The sequence below is a fragment of the Episyrphus balteatus genome, chromosome 3 (genome assembly GCF_945859705.1).
Source record: "Episyrphus balteatus chromosome 3, idEpiBalt1.1, whole genome shotgun sequence".
NCBI classification, from domain to species: domain Eukaryota; kingdom Metazoa; phylum Arthropoda; class Insecta; order Diptera; family Syrphidae; genus Episyrphus; species Episyrphus balteatus.
In genome coordinates this window covers 114,541,557-114,561,220 of record NC_079136.1, presented here as the reverse complement: position 1 = coordinate 114,561,220, position 19,664 = coordinate 114,541,557, and the positions used below count along the sequence as shown (strand labels likewise).

At 31.2% G+C, this 19,664-nt stretch overlaps 1 protein-coding gene across 8 annotated transcripts in view; it reads right to left on the bottom strand.

Annotated features, from left to right (window-relative positions):
• The window catches only part of LOC129913810 (disintegrin and metalloproteinase domain-containing protein 10), a 341,759-nt gene that overhangs the window by 17,917 nt on the left and 304,178 nt on the right, over positions 1 to 19,664 (bottom strand). The gene's annotated exons all lie outside the window — the stretch shown is intronic.

Genomic DNA, 19,664 nt, shown 5'->3' with positions numbered 1-19,664 from the left:
TAGGTTTTTGGCCCCATCATGTCAGGTTTGCAAGATATTATCAAAAAATGTAAGTCTCAAAAAAATTTTTTTTATCTGGGAGTGCAACTATGTTAAATATATGTTTTTCGGGTCGCTGAAACCAGATTCGAAGTCTATCTTGCCATATCACATCAGGTTTTCGAGATTACTTCAAAATGTGTGAGATCCTTTTATATTTCCTGGATAATGTGCTAATGTTGGTTCCTCCTGAAATACGGGACTGAAATTTTCTGGTCTCGGCTATGATTTAGCTTCGAGATGTTTCGAGGTTTTTTTCGTATCTCTTTCAATAATTATTTTTAATGGATTCTTCCGTATGGCTGTTTTAAACCAACAGAAAGGAGGGATCCGACAAATCCACAGCCAAATATGTGCATGTAATTAATTTTAAAGGAGGCTGGGATACGAACCCAGACCTTTGGCGCAAATCATTGATACACGGGGTATTGTTGCAGTGGATCATATGAATTTTGTTTTTTTTTTTTTTTATCGTGTTAAGAGCCCTTTTATAACTCACGAGTCGAACGTTCAACTCAAATCATAAATCAAACGATTTGGGAAAAATTCGTATAGAAGTATTTCGGTAAAAATCAAGGACGTTCGATCCGAAATAAAGTAACATACGTGAGAAAATTATTTTTAAAACGCCAAATTAAATATACATATGAGCCGTTGTATTTGAAGGTGGTATAAGTCCATTTTTTTAACGTTTCGAGATATTTATGGGTTTGTGTTTTAAAGTTTGTTAAAAATATAGATAAAGGTTAAGAAACTCAGGTGATGCATTTTAGATTACTAAAATGTCAAATTTTAAAATGCAATTAATTTTTTTTTTTCAAAATTCTCAAAGAAAGTTAAGGATTAAAAAAAAAATCCAAATGCACTTATACCACTTTTATTAATAATAAAAATTATAAAGATAAAAAATTAAAGTAAAACTTAATTGTAGGTATGAATATTTTTTATAGAAATTTTTTCTATAATAGGATTTTTTAAGTGTTAAAATAAAAATAGGTTATAAACAACTTATTTTTATGAATACGTTCATTAGGAACTGATTTATCTATTTGGTTAATATATGTAGGTAATAGAATTAAAATTAGACTTTGTTAAAAAAAGTATAAAATATAATAATAATGCTGTTTTGAGTTTGTGAACAATAACAAAATAAGAGGATGGAAATATTTTTCTAAATTGATCATTTACTCATTTTTTTTTTTCTAAAATTGGACTTCTCATATAATAGGTAAACCAAAAATCTTTGATCCGCTAATTTTTTCTAAGGATTCGCAAGCCATAATAGAGGCCTAAAAGTAACCTTAAAATCACTACAAATTGTTGCATACAAATCTTAAACTGAGATTATGAATCAATTCATATTTCGTTCTATTATTTTCCTAGTTTTGTAACAAAAAACAAATATTTCTCTATAAATTCAGAATGAAATTCATGGTTATAAATTAAAAATATGAGACAGCAAAATATTGTAACAAAGTCGTGACCTTTATTTCTGTATATAGTTTTTTCTTTTTGTATGTTGAATTTTATTCTGTATAAGTTTTACTGCTTCAGGGTCTATTTGATATTTGCTGTATAAACTCGTAAATATAAATGTTTATTAGCGCGCATCAAAACTTTGAATAGGTCCACTGAATATTTTCTAAAAAAAAAAAAAAAATAGTAAAATAGAAATACCCAAAAACTTGAATACATCCCTCCCGGATCGAATATTTTCCATCTCTCATATTATGAATTGAATATAGCCTCTCTGTGTGAATTGAATTTTATGCTCGCTCAAGTTTTACAATCCTAAAACTATACTATATCATGAGAACCGAAAAAAAATATCGGAAATCGAGTTTTTATTTTTTTTTTTTTTTTTTTTTTTTGGGTATAGAAATTGATGGTTGGAAAAAGATATTGTTTTCCCATATTTTTTTGTTTCTATTTAATATTCACATAGTTTCCAATTGAATTTTTGTTGGAAAATATATATGGAATGCATATTTACATTTGGAAAGTTGGAAATATTTGTTTTTTTTTTTTTTTTTTGGGAATTTTTAGAGGACCAAGGACGATATGATATGCAACATTTAACAATACCTTCTCGTTTATATTGCTGAATAGTTTTTCCAATTGAAAACAAAGAGATAGGAAATATACACATTTGAGCTTGTGGTTAGGCGAGATTTAAGTGAGAAATGGCCCAAAAATAGATTTTGGTCTTTTGTTCCTAAATCCAATACCCACATTTCTATTAAAAAATTGAGAAAACAGAGTATTTCATAAATTTATCCTAACTTAGCTTATATGGCCAGGGACAAAAGCTGGAACTAGAACTAGAATTTCAATAAAGCAGATAAGAGTACCTACCAGGAAAGTCGGTTGAAAAACATGCGATTTGTGGAATCAAACAGAGGGGGACTGATCTTTAGTTGATACCAGTCGTAATTCGAAAAAATTTAATTATGGGAATTAGCGCGGTTCTTTTTGTAAATGCTGTTGTTTTTTTTTTTTTGAAAAAACTTCTATGAATTCCAGATAGATTTGCATTGCAGATAAATTTAATTATTATAAAGCATGTTTCTGTGAATTTAGGTAACCCTATCAAGGCGTAAGCTTTTATCAACAGAAAAGAAGACCATCCATAGTCGATAGGAAGAAGTAGAATGATTGTGTGATAGCCAGTAAAAAATTATCAATCAACTTGGTATACCATTGGGCTGATGGGAAATTTTTGTTAGTTCGCTGGTTGAACCAATCACAAACATAATTCGAAAAAAATAAACTTCAAATCTATCTCTAGAAAGTTCTTCAAAGTGGATTGTTAAATGAACTTTAAACGAAACCGAAACGTTATTCAGAGAAATATCTTTTGGAAATTCATGAGATTGGCTTGTTTCAAGAGAGTTCTTAAAATCTTTCAAGGAACTCTTTTGCTAAAAATCTTTCGCTAAAATCGGAAGGTGAACTCTACCCTGACACTGGCACTTTAGAGAAAGAACCTTTCGGAATTAATATGAAGAACATGTGGACTAGTGGTTGAAGTTAAGTCTCTTTAAAACTATTAGCGAAGACCGATACGTTTTGAAGGGCATTGTCGGGAAAACTCTTTGAAGAAACTTGTATGCCTTATTGTTTCTTATTTGACAAGGAATTTTAAGAAAGAAACTATTGAAAATCGTTTCGTTTTTGAAGTGAAAACTTCTTTAGTATCGTAGTGATTTGAAACAAGATGAAACGAAAACGCGACACGACTTCAACTTGTTATTACTTTTTTGTTTTAATAGATAGATGAATGAAATTTGTACTGTAGATAGGTAATTAAATAAATTATAATTGTACAAAATTTCAATTAATTTCATATCCAAAATTCGGAGATAACGGTAAAAAGATGTTCTTTTCCAACACCCGTTATATCTTTTGATCTAGTGCACATGCAAATTTGATTTAACATTAATACGCATGCTGATAACATAACCTTTTATTTGATATATAACACATAACGTTACGTGCTCTACAAGTTACACAATCTTAAATTGAAAAAAAATTTTAAAATACCTCAAAACACCTGTGGAGATCTGTTGGCGATGACCAGCTACCAGTGTAGGAAGTACCGTAAACTCAGTCTGGAAATTCGACATGGTTGACTTTAAAAAATTCTAACTTCTCTTGTAGACATCTTTGAAGTAAGATTTATACATCATTTTGAAAGGTGAAATAATAAGCTTTCACATGGTATAAAATTTTGTATAGGTTGTCAAACAAAAAAATTGATTTAATAGCATGAGAACATAAAAATAAATGTTTTTTTTTGCTTTTTTTGATGAAATTTCATCGAGTTCAAAAAATTCTAGCTCTTTTTGTAGATGTCTCATAGACTTCATCGATATATATATTTTGAGCTAAGACAATAAGCTTTCAGATGGTATAAAATTTTTTACAGGTTATTAGGGAAAAAATGCATTTAATAGCGTGAGAAGACAAAAATCAGTGTTTTTTTTTTATTTTTTTAATGGAAATTGATCGAGTTCAAACAATTCTAGCTCTCTTTGTAGATGTCTCATACACCTGATCGATATATATATTTTGAGCTTAGACAATAAGCTTTCAGATGATATAAAATTTATATAGCTTGTCATATAAAAAACATGGTTGGTAGAATAAAAATAGGTAGATTTTTTCTATTTTTTTTGCAAGAAAAATGATTTTTTAAGGTTTCACTTCTACCACGTGTGAATTGCACACATGATTTTTTTTAAATTTTCTAACATTTTTTGAAAAAAAAAAAAAATATTGGTATGCCATTTTGAAGAAATGATTCATTAACATTAAAACGAAATTTCGAAATATTTCACTGACCCGTTTTCAAAAAATTGATTTTTCACAAAAAAAATTTAAATATTTTTGAAAAATCTAAAAATGTGTTTTTTTTTTTTAAATTAAAAAAAAAATTATATAACGTTTACTTCAAAGTTTCGGTATAAAAATTCGAGAAATTCATAAATAAAAAAACCGTTCTATGGAAGGTACTATTAATAACGGTACAAAAAATAGTTTGGCCGTACCTCGAGGTACACACAGACGGACGGACAGACATACAGAATTGCCGGACCCACTTTTTTGGCACTCTCCATCATCGTTATGTTATGTAAAATTGTTATCTCGAGGTCGATTTTTTTTTCCCGAATCCTAAACAAGTATAGTACCTATATCGCAAGTACAAATTTTGGAATTTTTCCTGGCACTGGCCCTGAGTGGCCTCAACATCTTTTTTACCTGCACGCCATTGAGTGCGGTTTCCGAAGATGCACTCCAGCACCCTTTATAGCTCTTCCCAAAATGGGCCGACTGTTATCATTATTATCAGTCATTTGGTTTTTGGTCTTTCGCCTTTTTTGCCTTCTTGAGTGAGTAGGTTCTATTGTATTGATTGGCTTACAATGCAGTCGGTAGGATTGGGCTAAAAAATCCTTAAAAGAATTATTCCTTCAAATAATGCACAACATCGGTTCCGTGCAGCCTTCGGTAGAGACAACAATCCTAAGATCTCTACCAGCTGTTTAGAAATATTTATTTGAGAGGATGACTGGGTTTCGAATGTGATCACCCGGATTGATTTTTAGTCCCACGATTTCTGCTTCTAAGTGATGATGTCATGATGAAAATTAATAGTCCTGTGAGAGGTCCAAAATGCAATGGAACAAAAGTTCAAAATCATAAAAAACAGCTTAGTTTTCCATCTTTGAAATTGAGCTACAGAATTTGGTACAACACTGCGTATGAGCGATTATTTTTTAGAAAATGAATTGCAACACGTGGTTGAATTTCAATTCGTTGGCTTGGCATGTTTAATCTGTTTAGAACGATATGTGTCAAATATAGCAAAAACTATATTTTAATTAATACCTTCTAAGTTGCTTGTTTTTTTTTTACAGAAACAAACAAAAAAATAGAATTTTGTATCAAATCACCTAAAATAGGTACAGATTTTTCAAGATTATTTTTATTTTTTTAATCATATCAAAAATTATATCTAAATGTCAACAAGTTTAAAATCAGCTAAGAGCCGTAAAAGATAACCATGGATTTAACTTAACTAAATCATATATTTTATCACCATGATTGTAAAATCCTATTAAATATTCAAAATCAAAATGAAAAGCTTATACACTACCAACCACAACAAAAACAATTAAAAACATTTTGAAACATTTACCCATACTCGTTTACCATTCCATCAACTATTCAAATTAAAAAAAAAAAACCTAGAATCAGTTAAAATTCCATGTTTATTTACCATTTTTTTTTTTTTTTTTTTTGTAATATTTTTTATTTGCATCCATTTAATGTGCTTTCATAAATTTTAAAAGAGCGAATTAAAATTGTTTTTATTCTAAATCCTTTAATATTTTAATGTTTCACATACAAATATTAATATTCACCTACACGTTTTCAATTTATGCATATTTTTATTATTTAACAAAAAAAAAAAAAAAAAGAAGAGAAAAATTGTTTATTTATTTTAATCGCACTTAACCCTTTGGGGCTTTTCGTAGGCACAAAATATTAAAATTTTACAACATAGAGTATAGTATTGAATTTTAATAAACAGTGGGGAGAACTGATCATTACCTATCTAAAACTTTAAAAATTCAAATTCACTGAAAATGTTTTACAATTACCTACATCTATTTGCAGATGAAATATTCAATGCTTGAAAAGAGCTTTGAATTTGAACCCAGATCTTATGGTGTGACAGTCCAGACTTACTTGACTGCCACGAGGCACAATGTAGTTCGCATTTGAAGTTTGAAAAAAAGTTTATTAGCTTTAGCGAGTACAAAATCGAATTCTCATTTCTTTTTTTTAAATTCAGTCGAACAAAACAAAAAATTACTGACTGAATCAAATTGAAACTCTGTAAGTTTTTGGGTTGGTATATTGAGGCACAGTCGCTTAATATAATTTTACCAACAAGAAGAAAAAATTAAAATTCACGACTTCAAAGTTTTTATATCTTAGATTAGCAATGGAAATTAAAGCTTTTGGTAGAGCTGCTCAGAAAAAAAAAATCGAGGGGACAAAAAATAATTTTTTGATAAAAAAACAAATTTAATCGAAAACGTTAGACCTGTTTTCGAGAAAATTGCAATACCTCGAAAACATTATGGCAGATATGCATTTAAAAGTTGATATTAAAAAAATAAAAAACAAATGGTTTTGCAAATTACTCAAAAATCATTTGTATCAATTTTCAAGAAAATTCATTGGTCCGTTTAAAACCTAGCTCGATGCACGCATGGACGCACAAACGAAGAGACGCACGGTATATAATGAAAACTTTTTTGGACTCTTTTAGAATTATCCATGATAGTCCAAGCGGTAACCATCGTTACTTAGCTCTTCCTAAAGTTGATACTGAAAATGAAAAACAGGTTTGCCACTTTTAAGATGGAACTTATATTTGGCAACCCTATTTTAAAAGCAAATTTGTCACATAATACTATCATCTTTGTAGTTTGGCAAAATAAAAACATTAGTGAAATCCCAAACAAAAGCCTTAAACAGTAGAAAAAATTAAATTAAAAATATTAGGAATGTAGGAACAAATGGTTACTATGTTCAAATAAAAAAAAAAAAAACACTACAAAAAATCTTCAAAAGAGTCCAATTTTTCCTACAACAAAGGGCTTTACTATGCACCAAACTGATACTCTCTTCTATCTTAAAAATACGGATCACCTCCACCTCTTAAATACGGATAAGTACTCGGCAACTCTAAGCAAATGCTAAAAAAAACTTTTTCAGGGAAAATGTCTGATATTTTCTTTAGTTAAGGGCTTATACTACGAGCATAAACCACTGAAGCAATTAACTTCAAACTTGGTTGTTAACAGTCTTAGGAGATTCTCTAAAGGGGAAATTGAAATTTTGTTTTCAAGGTACAAAATAGAATAGCTTAACAATTTTGAATAAAATTATTTTTGTGTTATTTTGCAAAGGTTCAAAAATATTTTTTGAACCGCTTCTTTTTTCGGACTCTCTCGTAAAGGACTCATAGCGATTTCAACAAATACTTTGATAGTGTTAAGTGACTGGTTTTTATTATTCGCCAAAATTTTCAAAAATTATATAATTTTTTAAAAGTTTCAAAAATGTTTTGTTGGAAAATCAATTTTTTTTTTAAATAAAGCGATGAAAGTTTTTTAAACTTTGGTTTTAAGTGTTGATTAACATTTTTTTTTTTAATTGTTGGCCTGTTCCGTTGGCGGGAACATATTTATGAAATTTTAGTTGTATGATAGAAGATTGCCGCATCATAAGTATCAGGGATACTACATCTTCTAACATAAAAGAAAGAGACAAATAAATGTTTTAGAAGTCAAATTTGTTCGTGCTTTGACCTCAAACTTCTTTGAGGCCACTTTAAGGAGCCGAATCTAAGTTATGAAATTTTTACAATTCTAAGCTAAATATTTGTTGCCTAGACATCTTTACTGTCTAACCAACAGTTATTAAAATCCTTTAAAAAAAGTTAAAATGTTAAATTGTGTGAAACATTTTTTGACGAAAATATATTGCTCCCAGAGATAGGGGCAGAAATGGTATTTTTCGATACTTTTACAAACTGAATATGTATTTCTTTTGTCAATAATATTGCAAATTCTGTCCACTGTTTACCAAAACCATTATATTTGTGAGTATAAGAATTTAATAAATCCACCCTATCGGCAGAATTTAACAAATTTTAATTAAAATGATTAAGCCACCAACCACAGGTTATAGCCATTTTTTCGGAAATGACCCACCATCACCACCATTACATATGGATGATATTGGGCCTCAAGCCAACATCATCATTATTACCAGCGTCATCTCATTCCTCGGAAAAAAAAAACACAAAAAAAAACAAATCGATTCACAGAATGTGTATGACCGTTTTATAACCTCGAAAAAATCTGTGCCGCATTAAATATATTTATTGTGCGAATTTTCTATTTTATACCTCTCTATAACGCCCCACATACTACATACCTCAGACTTCCTCCAACTCCCTTACCATATGCAACATTAATTAGTAACGCATCATAATATTCATCGTTTTTTGTTTTTCAATTTTTTTTTTTTTTTTTTTAGGTATGTATTTTCCAGATCGATTCAGTTAGCCTTCCATAGCATTTTATTAAGGGTGAATGCATTTTCCATATTAAAACCAATGTTGGTAATACGGGTAGGGGTAAATAGGGGGGCTTGACGTCGGCAAGCGCCATTTGTCCAGAAGGGGATACAACATATACAAATTGAAGATATGCGTTGGGTGGTGCAGAAGGGAAACGGAAATAATGGAATATAAAATAAACTCTTCATTTAATAACGTCGAATGAAGGTAGAAAACTGATTTTTACGTTGATACCTCAACACCAGAGTTACCACCACCGCATCATATGCATTAAATTTATATGGTAACAATTTTTGCATTTCTTCTATATAAATTATTCACAATATTTTTGGTCGATAACAACCGGTTCATTCAAAAATCATTCTTTTTTCTCCGTTAGTTTTTGTGTTTTGGGTATTTCGCTCAGTTTATATGAGCTAAGCAAATCCAAAATAAGTTTATATTTTGTTGCTATTAAGTTGATTGGATAGTCAAATTTAGATTTTGTTGCTTTGATAATTTTTGTTTTTTTAGTGTTTCGCTAAGTTTTGATTCGCTTAGTTCATATAAACTGAGCAAAATAACCAAAATACCAAAAATACTGGAGCAAAAAAATTACCGTAAAAAATTAGCAACAAAATATGGACCTTGTTTGGATTTTATTCAGGGGTAGTGCTTCGCTAAGTTCACACGAATTGAGAGAAAAAATTCAATAAAAACAAAACTAACGGAGCAATTTTGTTGCTGGATAGTCAATTTAGATTTCATTGCTCCGATAGTTTTTGTTTTTTAGTGTATCGCCGAGTTTATATCAACTTTTTTGGATTCCCTACGTTCATATAAACTGAGCGAAATAACAAAAAAAAAAAAACAAAAACTACTGGAGCAGCAAAATTACTGTAACAAATTAGCAACAAAATATGAACCTTGTTTGGATTCTAGGGGTGGTGTTTCGCTAAGTTTACACGAATTGAGCGAAAAAATTCAACAAAAACAAAACTAACGGAGCAATTTTGTTGCTGGATAGTCAATTTAGATTTCTTTGCTCCGATAGTTTTTTTTTTAGTGTATCGCCGAGTTTATATCAACTTTTTTGGATTCCCTACGTTCATATAAACTGAGCGAAATAACCAAAACAACAAAAACTACTGGAGCAGCAAAATTACTGTAACAAATTAGCAACAAAATATGAACCTTGTTTGGATTTTATTCAGGGGTAGTGCTTCGCTAAGTTCACACGAATTGGGCGAAAAAATTCAATAAAAACAAAACTAACGGAGCAATTTTGTTGCTGGATAGTCAATTTAGGTTTTGTTGCTCCGATAGTTTTTTTTTTTGTGTTTCGCTAAGTTTATACCAATTTTTTTGGATTCCCAAAATTCATCTAAACTTAGCGAAATAACCAAAATACAAAAACTTCTGGAATCAAAATTGTCGTAACTAATTAGCAACAAAATTGCAACTTCTACTCCCAATTTGATTTGCGAAAAGTGCTTCGCTGAGTTCATACTCATAAAACTGTTGGCATTTTGACAGGTTGGGTTGAGTAACTTTTGACTGTCGTAAGGCTGGATGAGGTCGGTAGCTGTTAGATTCATTTCTTATAAGTTCCGAATCACACGGGAATAGACTAAAAATAGACACAATCAATATCTTGGTATTGTGTCTTTTTTTCGAATATTGTACACAATGTTTTTTTTTCAAAATGGCGGCCTGCAGGGTTCTAACGTGCGGGTTTATGAGTTTTCTCTTATAACAAAATACAAAAAAAGTCTAAGCTAGTACGTATGTATTTAACTTTAAAAAAAACTTTATAATTCACAGTCAGTTGGGGCAAGAAGCAAAACTTCCTGCGGCAACCCTCTCAACATACTAGCGCTACACAGCAGAAGCACACTTCAGTTGAACTCATCGCAGGATAAGGAATTGTGGATGCATCGCAAAACAGAAATGATAATAATCAACGCATTGCGCAGCAGGTGGATATAATAAAAGGCAAAAGGGGCCTTCGTTACCTACCGCCATCACTATGGGGTATATGAGAGACCAACCTCAATCCAGATGCTTTCTATACTGTTGCTGTTGATACCTTGCCATGATGATACTGTTAATGAATGTCAAGCACAATTTCAAAAAAAAAAAAAAAAAAAAAAACCATTGAAAAGCTATTGTTTCCAGTTCAACAGGACACAATAAGTGGTAATTTTTGATTATCATACTTGTCTATCTGCATATAGAGCTGGAATCTAGGGACCTTTTTTTCAGCCGATATGCATACAAAGGTAGATACATTGGCGTACTTATATCCGTCCTTTTCTATCGATTACGCTTTTATGTATGTTTGAAAATATTCAACAACAAAAAAAAACCTGTCATTTGTATCGCATTAAGTGGAGCGTGGATAAATTTATTTTGTAAATAAAATACAGAAAGGACATCGCAGCGCAGCATAGCCTTTGAAAGGAGATTGGTCCTTATTTAAGTTTATACACATCGTTTTGTGCATTGATTGCATTTAACCGGGTAATGGGATGTGTGTTGCAAATTTTCTTTTTTTTTTTTTTTGTTATTTAATTTTTGTTTCATTATTATATTTTATTTTAACAATTTTTCTGACACAATTTGTGTGTGTGGGTTTTTTTTTTATTTTTTTTTTTTTAATGTGTACGAGTAAAGTGTAGTTATTCATTTACAAAGGATTGAATGCCATCAAAATAGCCAGCAGGTGTTCAATTTATACAGAAAAAAAATAATGATGGAATTGGTTTAATGATTAAAATTTGTTTTTTCTTGTATCAGTTTGTTGCATTCATATGGGGAAATGTTAAATAAATTACATTCAAATTGATTTAAAATTAATTTATTTTTGAAATTACGACAATTTAAGGTCAAAGAAAACCAAAAAAAAAAAATCAGTGAAACGTACAAAGTGATGAAAACCACAATAAAATAAAAAATATTTTAATGAACTTAAGAAAATTCATATGAATACACATTGAGGATGTCATTTTTGTCAGCGGAAATGATTTTGAAAAGAGAGTCAACATCATTTAACCCTTTATAAACAAATTGATATTTGGAGGAAAGCCAAATATTTCCTTGATGGGGGGAGTGGATCCAAAAAAAGTCGTTTGCTTAAAACAAGTATTTACAGAAATTTGCCTGTTACCTGGCGACTGAGTTAATATTCAAGTTTCACATCTTCGATATTGTCAATTAAAAAAAAATTTTAAAATATGTGCCTTCCTGGCAATTGAACTTACTTTTAATGGAATAATAAAGTAACGTAGGAGAGAATTCAAAAAGGAAAAGAACCTATTCGCTTTGTGAGAGGTGCCACCGTATCTCTTTTAATGTTGACTATAATTTTTAAAAAACACCTACTTTTTTAGGGAAATTTTTGTGTTTTATTTATTTTTTGGATTTTTTTTAAGAATTAAAAAAATTTCAAACTTAAAGGATATATACCTATATATATTAGCCATGCTCATGCTCGTATGCAAAAAAAATAGAATTTCTAAATAAATTTTTGACCGAATAACGGGAAAAGCAAGATTTTTTTCCCAACATTTTTTGACTGTTTTCAACAGTTTTACCTATATATTTGTATCTTTTTTTCTTAAACAGATAGATGAATGAAATTAATACTGTAGAGTGTAGATAGATAATAGGCAGGGTATATATGTGTACAATATTGAAATAATGGTAAAATGACGTTCTTTAACAAGTTATATCTTCTGACATAGAGCAGATAGAAATTTGATAAAACTTTATTTTGCATGCTGATAGCATTACCTTTCATTTGATTTATCATTTATTACGGTACATAGACTAAAAGGTACACAATCTTAATTGAAAAACTACTTTTTCTAGGTCGTACATATATGAATGACACATTATAATGAGCAGGGATAGGATGTTGTGAAATTTGCCTTTTTTTCTTGCTCAATCGTACGACACTATAGATTAAAAACAAACACGTTTTACGTCCCCCTCGTGCCAAATATATGTATTTTATTTTGCCTTTTTTTTGCCTTTTCTTTCGTTATTGCCTTTTTTTGCCTTTTCTCTTGTTATTGCCTTTTTTTGCCTTTTCTTATGTTTTTTTATCTTTTTAGCGTCTTTAAAGTAATGCCTACACACTCAAAACACTCAAATACAAACAAAAACCTAACTTACTCAATATATGTAGGTATTACTTACTCAATATATCTATATTAGGGATTCACTAATTACCCCACACAAACAAAATTCGAGTAAAAAGATCTACCTATGCAACTTGTTTGTCTGCTATTGCTACCATTTATTGCCTTCTATGTTCTATTGCGCGGCCCACAACCGACACGTATCAGGGTTCAAAAGCTAACTTACTCAATTTACAATATTCGGTTGGAGAAGTTTTCCAGATTTTGACAATCAAGAGATATTTGGAAGCCGCGAAAGGGGCAGTCGCAAAAGATGTTGTTGAGAAGTACAAATCAGTTTTTTGGGCAATAAGATACTCGAGAGAGTTGAACAAGTAAATTGAGTGATAAATGGGGACACAAATCAAGAGCTCCCGGCAAATGTTGAAGTGGGTCGAGTGCTTTAATTATTTAATTGAATCAGCTCCTTTAAAGCACTCTTATGCCGACTTTTCACAAGTCGATTTTAGCCGCGCGATATATTGCCCGACTTGCAGCTTACGTTCACACGAGTTAAAAAGCTTGGCCGCACGCCAAAAATTAACTCGTCGTTGGCGCTTTTTACCTTAAATTAAAAAAAAAAAAAACTCATGATTGTTGAAAATTACTGCAATTAATTTTTATATAACATGCTTTCTCTCAATAAATGCCTTTTTTTGTCTTTTTGGGAGTTTTATTTTGCCTTTTTTTTTAAATTTTTAGCTCCACAAGATCCTATCCCTGATAATGAGACATTAAGCTTTCAGATGATCAAAAATTATTATAGGTTGTCATAGGTATACAAAAATGGATTTAAGGGTGATAACAACTTTAATAAATGTGCGATGTTTTCATTTGCACGTAATTTAACTACAGTGGTATGAACGATTTAATATCTTCAAGAGTTAGGCTGCTTAGGCGACTTTTTAAATACCGATTTAAAAAACTCTATTAACAAATTGCCCAAAAAATATGTTGACTGGTAAAAATACGGAGACCGACAGCTATTATTACCAGCTTCAGATGATTATGTTGAATTTTGTAGGTTATGTTATTTTATTTTATATTAAAGAAGAATTTTTTACGAAAAATTTTAAAAAAGAACGGTTTTGAAGACTTCACAGGGGAGTTTTTGGAATAATTTATTAGACCAAAAATAACAATCATATATCATTTGCATAGACAAGGTCTATTATTTAAGCTTTTTTACGGACGTACCTTTTAAGTATAATAAATAAGGCATTTGATATATTCATTTTTAATATAACTTTCCCTTGTATCTCATATTAGTTTATTTTTGCCCCCAACTTAAATTAATATCAAAAACTTCTTAAAAAAAAAAAAAAACATGAAAATATCCTGTCAACCAACTATATGAAAAGCTGTTACAAAATCACAAAACTTGAAAACAAAAAGATATCTCATCTGAATCCGCGAAGTTTTTTTTTTAAACATCAGACTTCTTGAACTGTAACACTTAAGGTCTACGTCCAATAAATAGGTTACCACCTCCTTTAATACCAATGAAAGACACTCTACCCAACCATCTTTATAAACCACCCAATCCATTTACCCTTCTTTTTTTTTTCCTATACTATGTTCATTTATCAAATTATATGGAACAAACTCACTAAGGAATATTGTTTACTTAGACAAAAGAAAACTTCAGCTTCATCAGTCTAGACTTTTTTGCCGTTAAGTTGAAAATCTTTAATTTGGTTTTATATTATATTTATGTTAGTATATAGATATTTCGCGGGATATCTGCTTAACAGTGATGGGTAAAAAAATTCTTAAAGAAAAGAAGGGAATGTAATAAAATGGCAAAACACTCCGATCAACGACGAAAAAATCGCTGAAGTTCATCAAATAGTACCCTGTGGCGCAGTAGTTAGTTGATAGCTTAGCGCGTCTAGAATATCCACTATTGTTTTTAAGGTTTATTTCCTCTAGCGAGGAATTGAAAAATATTCTCCAAGTGTACAACTGTCATGAAGAAATTCATGACTTTTGCCTTTAAATAGTGCCGTATTAGAATACTTTACATAACCTTTAACCAGCGGGAAAGCAAGACGCTTCTAACGATACCTTCTATATCAAGCTAAGGTTATTAGTTTAGAAGTTATGAGGGAACATACATAAAAAAAAATCGGTTAATGAGAATAAAATACTAAAAAGTATCCATGATTTCTTCAATTTTCAAAATTAAATAAAAAAATACTTCCGCGACTGTTTCTTACAAAACCCAGACTATAATCCCACTTTAATTATACCTCCTCTACCCACTATCTATTTATAAGAAATTAATCCAGTTAAAATGATATTAACAAAAAATACTAGAACTAAAATATAGAAAAAAAAAGACGAGAAAGAGAGAGTAAAAAAAAAAAACTAAAGATTCCTTCCTGGATTGTCATTCATTTAAAACCCTTTCGCCAGGCTTATAGTTCATTCACTGTCATAACAAAGTTAGGATCCTTTTTCAAAATCAACTCAATCCGCCCCGGTTAATGCAATCTTCTTCACTATCACTCTCCTTGGAGAATTGAGTATCTTTCTGTCTCTTTGTCTCTATATAGAGAGAGAGAGATATCTACCTATATATATAAAATGTCAAGCCATGTCCTGTCCTGCGCGTCCTTCTGCGTCTTCCTTTTCCGGTGAACCAACTAAACTCTCTCAGTTTGGGCTTTAAGATGAGTTTCCTCCCAAAAAAAGAAAATAAAGGACAAAAAAAATGTAACAAAACATAAAAACGAAGCAGAAATCTATTTAACTTTGTCCCTATTATGTCTGCTTGGTGGGTTCTGGTCCTAGAACTGGTGGGTCTGATATTTTTTTTTTTCTTCTGCTATCCTGTTCGTTGTGTTATCCTTTTGCGCCACATCGCATTTCCTTTTGTGTTCAATACAAGAGGTAGAAGAGACAGCTTCGAAATGTTGAGAAGACGATATAGAAGAGGAGGAGGTAAGCGGAGAGCTGGTTGATGGTTTGGAGAATTGGAGCGATGGTTCGTGTATTTTCCAAGAACAGATAAATGAATTTATTGTAAGTTTTGCTAAAGTTTAGGTGGAAGGAAGAAAGAAAGAACAAAAGAACGAAGGTAGATCAGGGACGAGAGTATTGTATTGTATTGTTTTTTCTTTTTTTTTTTTAACTTGTCATTCATTGCTTTCGGTCTCTCGGGAGGTCTTTCCAGGACAACGATGGCGGTTTTTTTTCTGGTCCTTAGTTTTGTTTGTGTGTCAGTGTTCGTATTGTGACTTTTTCTTTTGTTTTATAGTTCATTATTCTTTGGTGGTTTTATTTTTTTTTTATATTTCTTTGTGTGGAATAGGTATTTGGGGGAAATATGTACATATCTATACACAAAAAAAAATGTAAAGGACACTTGATTTTTTTTTTTAATCCATTGTTGAGGTATAATAATTCTTCCATCTATAGGTTGACTTTTTCGTCATCATCGTCACCCATTGTCATAGCTCATGAATCCGGATTTTTTTTTTGAAACTTGTTGTTCTATATTTTTTTTTTTTTTGTGATATCTTGTTTATTTTGGACTGTTTAATCCATTTTGCAAGGTTGCCGTAGTGAAGAAAAAAAAAAAAAAAATTATCTTGGGTTACATACATATTTGGAAGGATGTGGTTTCCAGTTGTGCCACAAAACTTCCTGATGGTAGCTTCATATGAACTTGTTCGATATTATATCAAAGTCGTACAGCTTTTTAATTGAATTTGAGAAATTGAAGCCTAGCCTAGGATCGGAGTTAATGATGGCGAAGTTTCAAAAACCAACACAGAAACGGGTGACGGTTTGATTCCGAGTGCAAGAAATTGATTGTAAGAAAGTAGAAATAGTACGAAATTCCTTGAAAGTCATTTCAAACAACTAACAATAAACAAACAGGAATTCTGAGCGTTACAAGGTTTTTGAGGTGAATAAAATTTTAAATTCCAAAGTAAGTTAAACAAAAATGACGAGGGATTCAGAACGTAAGGCTACGTATTGATAAGAAGAAGGGATTGAATTATTTGTATAACACTAACAGATCTCCCTTTAAATATTTGATTGTATAGTAATAGTCGAATGGTATATTAGGGTGGTCCTTATTTTACTTTTTTTGCGAAAATTGAGTGCGACGCGCTCTAGACTGGTTCCAAATCAGGAAAATTTGTATCTCTAACCCTTCCTGGCAATATTTTGATAAGAAGTTGTTACTAGAGAAGTCGCGATACTCTGTGTCCAGTGTTGGGTAAATGACGGATGTTTGATCATTCATACGTATAAATAGGTATGATAGTATTATACGTATGATACCGTATGAAAGTATAAAATCGAAGAGGGCGCCACTGTTTTGTTGAAGAGGCTATAAACTGTCTTTTTTTTCCCTTAAAAGCAAATGATGAAAATATCGAAAAATTGAAATAAAAAACAAAAACTTCTTAATGAAATAGGGTCAGGAAGGGTTAGGAATACAAATTTGAAAAAAAAATTAGGGCATTTTTTTTCTGATTTGGAACCAATCTAGAGAGCGTATCCAATTTTTTTTTCCTAAGAAGATAGCAATCTTTTACCTCATGCAAATGTTGATAAAACCTTAGGATCCGACTTTAAAATCATTCAGATCTTTTCGGCTAACGGACAAACAGTTCCAAGGTCAATACCTAGTTCTACTGGAAAAAGACTGGAGTTGGAGCTTGATTTTTTCAGAAAACCTTAGACTTGGCAGCTCAACTAGACTTCACAATTTCAGCTAAGTCTTTCAGGCTGGCACTCTGCCAGTATTGACAGGTACAGGTACTAAGCTTCCCTTTAATGTGTTGAGAAACTGTTAAGAACTGGAGATAAACAAACAGACTCAACTTTTAAGACATCGCTTGCTAATCTGAAACAAGGAACAAAGTGATTGAGAAAAAAAGTTTCTGTTCTTCCTTGTGACGATTAATCTCGAAATTTACTTACGGTAAGTAAGCTTAGGATTTGAGGAAATACACGAAGAAATTCTACACTATCAAATTGAAATCTCTAGACAGGAATACCAGCGATTTCTTGAGAAAATTAATTACAACCGATGAGATATGAATTCACCACTCTTTTCTTAAACCTAAGAACAATACAAACAATTGAAGCATAGCGGTTCTTATCCAGCTAAAAAATCCAAGTCGTGAGCTTCCGCTACAAAAGTGATGGCGTAAGTCTTTTGGGATTACAAAGGAACTATTTTTATTGACTAATTTTTCAAGTGGAAAACTACCACTACCGAAATCTGTTGGACAAAATGGTCTAAAAAGTTGCCCAAAGAGGACCAGAATTATCCAGCACACAATTTAGTTTTTTTTTTTTCACTGCTGAGCTTCACGAACTTCCCACTTATTCACCTGATATGACTATTGAAAACGAGGAGATGATTGCTGAGACGGAACGGTTTTTTGAAGAGTTTGAGGAATCGGCCTATAAAAAGAGGAAAGAAGCTCTGGAACACATTTGTAAAAAAGATAGCTAGCTCTTTTCAAAACCTTTACCGGAGTGGAAATCGTCAAAAAACTGAAACCCTCTTCCCTTTAAAGTTCATTAAAAACGGCAAGGTTACTGAAATTTTTATAGATAAAATCATCTATGACACGTTTCAGAGATTAGTGGAAATAGTTTTGTTTTCTAGAGAAGTCTTCTTCCCGCTTCGCCATGGTCGTTTTCGAAAAACGGAGCAAATCTCGCGGTTCGGAAACATCTAGACCAAGCTCCTACAGATCAAAAGTTTATAACTTAAGTACCAATGAGAATATAAAAACTGCTGACAAAACGCCTAAAAGACCAGAACGTACCATGAAGGCCAGTGGTACCAAACTGTTCACTGAAAACTTTCTGGGAAATGTATTTGGAAAAACGGATCTCAATAGAACTTCGTCCCTTTTGAAGAAAATTGCAAATTTCCGTACATTTTGAATTGTGGTGTCTTCTCTCAATAATATTTACCCTAGAGTTTTCATTCGGATTATTTGTAGATTATCTGTAACCAAAAAGACTTTAAGGACTATTTGGTGACAGAAAAAAGCTGCAGAAAACTCAAAGCAACAAGAGACACAGATGGCACTGAGGAGGTTTTGTAATAATTCAGAAGATAATGATAGTTCCATTATATCGATTTCTTAAGGTTGTTGTTCAATTACTGGCTGAATGAAATTGGAAACGCTGAACAACCAACGCATATATCATTCATGATTTCCAAATGATACAAATTTAATTTTGTGTCCTGTTTGCATATTTCCTGAAATCAGTGAGTGTGAACTATATGAAAGAAAAAAATACAGAGTTTTCTACTCAAATTTTCCAGTTTTAAACGCATAATATGCAATCGCGTATACTACTATTACCATAGTACTATTACTAATAAAAAGTAGTGGATATTAGCTATAAACTTCTATTCAGTATTATCTTCCGTAGCAGTAGCAATGAACACAATTCAAAGTACCATATCACGATTCGTTTGAAACTTTTACAAACTATCGGATTTGCTAAACAAATTAACACTAATATCTTAAGGGAACAAAGTTTCACCAGTTATAAGTTTTTATTTTCTAGATTTCATGTCATGCCATTTTCTTTTTCATTAATGTCAGGAAACTTCAACAATTCTTTACCGAAAAAACTTCAAAAGTCTTTTCTTGCATCATATTTCCAAACCACTAGGTCTTCCTGTATTGTTACTTTGTACTCAATTAGAATAAGGAGAAAAAATAAAAAATCAATGGCAACTCTGTCTCTATACCCACCACGCACCACCATCTCGCTGTACCGTCACTACTTAAAATCTAAAC